Raw genomic sequence first — 3765 nt, 5'->3', positions numbered from 1 at the left:
AACATTTCCTAAAATTCAAAAATATGACGACTTTAGTTTGTGATTAACAAAACTAACAATCATGCAGTTTCTAATAATCTAAGGAAATATTTTAGTTCTGTCTTTTTCTTTGGTTCTAGTCAAGGTGGCAATGGAACGATTTGTCAATGTTGTACTTTGATCTTATCTATTCAATAATTTTAATTTTACAATAGAACATTTTTATAATAGTTAGGCTTACGTTGTTATATAATGTGTTAATCTTACAACATATTACTAAGGTTTTAACTTTTTTGACAAATATTTTATGATACTTAGGATGTATTAAGATTAGTGGCTGTATGTTTATGTATAAGCAATGAGTAGTCAATAGGAGTGATTTTTCTAATTGAATAAAATGAAAAGAAGAGGTTTTCTACTATCATGGAGAGGAAGAGGTAGCAATGTAATCTTAAATGATGAATGTAACAATGTAAATCTGAATGATACTAAATAAAATAATGACTTAGTTATAGGTCAAAGCCATTATCTAATTAAATGAAGATATTTTACATGCCAAGTTGACACGTGCTAGTTAAGAATATGATATATGAAGGCATCATGAGAAGCAATCTTGAAGGATACATTGACTGAATGAAGGTGACATTCATGGTCTTATATCTTTGTTACGCATTTTTAAAAGATTAATGGAAGAATGCAAAGAATATATGAAACCCAATAAACAAAAATGTTTGGGACTTAGCAGTGATCATCACATTTCATTGTAGTCTTACATCTAGCTCTTCAAAACAAGGATTGTACATGAAATCAAATCCCAAACTAATTCCCATTTATATAATAAGATGTTTAACTCATTTATTGTTCCTTTGCTCAATAATTATACAAAGCTAAATTGTAATACACATACTCAAATTACCAATACCACCGCTAAATTATCACTTTAAAACTTGACATGTACATATTACAATCGTACCCAAACATAATTAAAATATTTTGATGTTCTCGAGTATTCACCTACAAATTATCTAAGAAATTTGTATTAATATTCTAACTAATGCTCTAGAATAAAGTATAAATATTCTTAGCATGCTATAAATTTCTACAATGAGATTTGATTAACAAATAAAAGCTATTATATTTTTTATTAGCTATTGATTTTTTATAGTTAAACATATTACTAAACAATAGAATAATAAATTATAATTTATGCTCACAAATGAGAGTTGTGGTTTGGATTGAATTACTTGTAAAAAATGGAACATTATTGAATGCACAATGAACATACAATAAGCTTAATCTAATATCACAAACTACTGATATCCCTCAACAAACTACCTTCAACCCTCACTAAAATCTCATGACAAATATCTCATAAGGCTAAGAGATCAAAGATCTTACCAAATTCTACACAGTAGGGACTATTCTTAAAGTGCACAAACCAACATATAAATGGAAAAAAATAGTCAATCTAGATGTTTAACACTTTTAGCTTCAAAATCAACACTTGATATATGTGATTTAAATTGATAGACATACACCTTATTAATTTAAAACAAAAGTTTTATTCCAAATTATAATTTCACACATTAACATTGGGTTTAGGCTAGGAATTTTCTATTGAGGATATCAAAAATGGTCTTGTGATTTTAAATCAATTAATAAACACAAGTTGCATGAATACTGACCATTGACACATTTGATCATATTATTTTCATCCTACCAAAGGTAAAGATAATAGTAAAGAATAACCTCACAATAGTAACAAAAGTGAAGCAAATTTTGCATGTCAAAGGTGATATCTTAGAAAACCATGTATTTTACTCTTAAAATAGTAACACATTAAGAAAATACAGGGAGATTGTCTATCCTAGTCTTATACTACCCATAGTTGTGGTTAGACTTCCCTCTAAGAAGTCCTCTACACAGTTTGGTAGGGTCATGATATATGTCCACCTTCTCCATCCTTAGTATCTCATTCACTTGTAATAATCACAATTTCATACATTAGTACTACCATAAAACTCATTTGAGAAATTTAACTGGTCCAACAAAAACCAAAATTTCTAAATATGTATGGAAATTAATTGGATGAGAAAAACATTAGCAATAGCTATTCCATTGAATTGGATTTTTTGTCTACTGGGCGCATGACCTTTGAAGCTTCCCTCCATGACACCTCAATGCCTGAATTTCAACTATATCCCATGCTAAACTTGCTGGAAATGCAGTCTTAAATACCACATGAGAGTACTCAAACGCTTCATTGGATGTCTTGTTGTATTGAAACTCTTGTGGGAAAAAAGAATACAAAAAGGCATTATACCTTCTCACTTCTAGTGTCTCCTCTCTGACTAGAGAAGGACTACATATGGAAAAGAAAACCCACCTAATATCAACTCACCATAATCATTACTAAACAACATAAATACTTTGAGCTATATATTACACTACTATTGCAAGACAAGATAAATTGTTGCTCACCATTTACACTCAACGAGAACTTGTGGGGATCAATTATATTGAAGTCCTAAAGTTTGGTTTTATGTAAAAAGATCCATATCCCATGTTCTCACCAAGTTCTATACAGTTTCTTTGAATGAAAAATCCAGGCAATGCACACACATATATTTAAAATATTGATAGACATATACATGAATATCTATAAACTAGAACTATTTGGTGAGTTTTAAAAAAATGCATTTGAATTTCTAATAGACATAAGAAGGATGATAGAAAAGGTTGTGGGGTTTGGTTGTATATATGTGAAGTGCATTTTCTTGAAAGTCTATAGAGAACTACTTCAAGAAATCCATTTTGTGTACATTCAACAATAATTGGGTTCATTTTGTACACATCACCTCATTGCCATATTAATAATGGATTAGAAATGTAAGTAAAATCATAAGATTCTTTGGGTTTTAACAAAAGAACTACCAAAAAATTAATATTCGATTGAGGTTGTGTGGAGAAAAAAAATTGCTTACCCTTTGGGTGTCAAGTCAAAAAGAAATGATAATTCTGATTTGAGGCTTGCCCAACATGTTTTGAAGAAGTAAAAGAGAATATAAATAATTTTAAAATGTGAGATTCATTTTCTTCTATCATTCTTTGTAATTCTAATAACCCTCTTTCCATTTCACAATTCATCATTGAATTGCATATATTTTTCACACTACATCAAAAGAATGAATATTTGCAAAATAGGAAATGGACAAGAGCACATCACACACCTTCGTTTCTAATTTTTTTGAATGACAAGATATCACCTTTGGACCACAAAATAGACATGCAAATTTTCACTTTGTCGGAAGACCTAGAAAATCATCTATAATTTGAGTAAATCTATTAATTATAATAATTAAAAGTATGTACAAGTTGAAAATTATAACATACCATAGAAATGTGTTATCCCTAGGGCATCATTAATTGTCCATCCAAGCATTTTATGGAATTTAAATTTTCATTGTATCATTGGTCTAGAGGTGTCATTCATTGTAACACTATTCCTTAACTCAAACAACTCATGAATAAGAGACTCAATAAATACATTTATATCTTTGACTTGGTTCTTACCTAGTTGAATGAACAAAATTATTGCTGTAATTATTTTAACCATTTTACTACAATATTTATTTTTGAATGTAGATAAATTTTAAATGAAAAACTACCTAGAACAATCATTTATAACATTATGCACTCCCTCTTTATTGACATCCATGGAGGCATATTATTATTTATATAATTAATAGGCTACACTGATTAAATAGATCTCATCTCTGCAAATAA

At 29.0% G+C, this 3765-nt stretch overlaps 1 pseudogene; it reads right to left on the bottom strand.

Annotated features, from left to right (window-relative positions):
* Window positions 1-1818: 1818 nt before the first annotated feature.
* Window positions 1819-2603, bottom strand: LOC149531164 (pathogen-related protein-like; annotated as a pseudogene).
* Between the last annotated feature and the right edge of the window lie 1162 nt (window positions 2604-3765).

This window comes from Cupressus sempervirens, chromosome 11 (assembly GCF_028749045.1).
Source record: "Cupressus sempervirens isolate cs-2001-9-10 chromosome 11, ASM2874904v1, whole genome shotgun sequence".
Lineage (NCBI taxonomy): Eukaryota > Viridiplantae > Streptophyta > Pinopsida > Cupressales > Cupressaceae > Cupressus > Cupressus sempervirens.
Note: the sequence above shows the minus strand (reverse complement) of the source record. Positions and strands in the feature narration are given on the sequence as shown.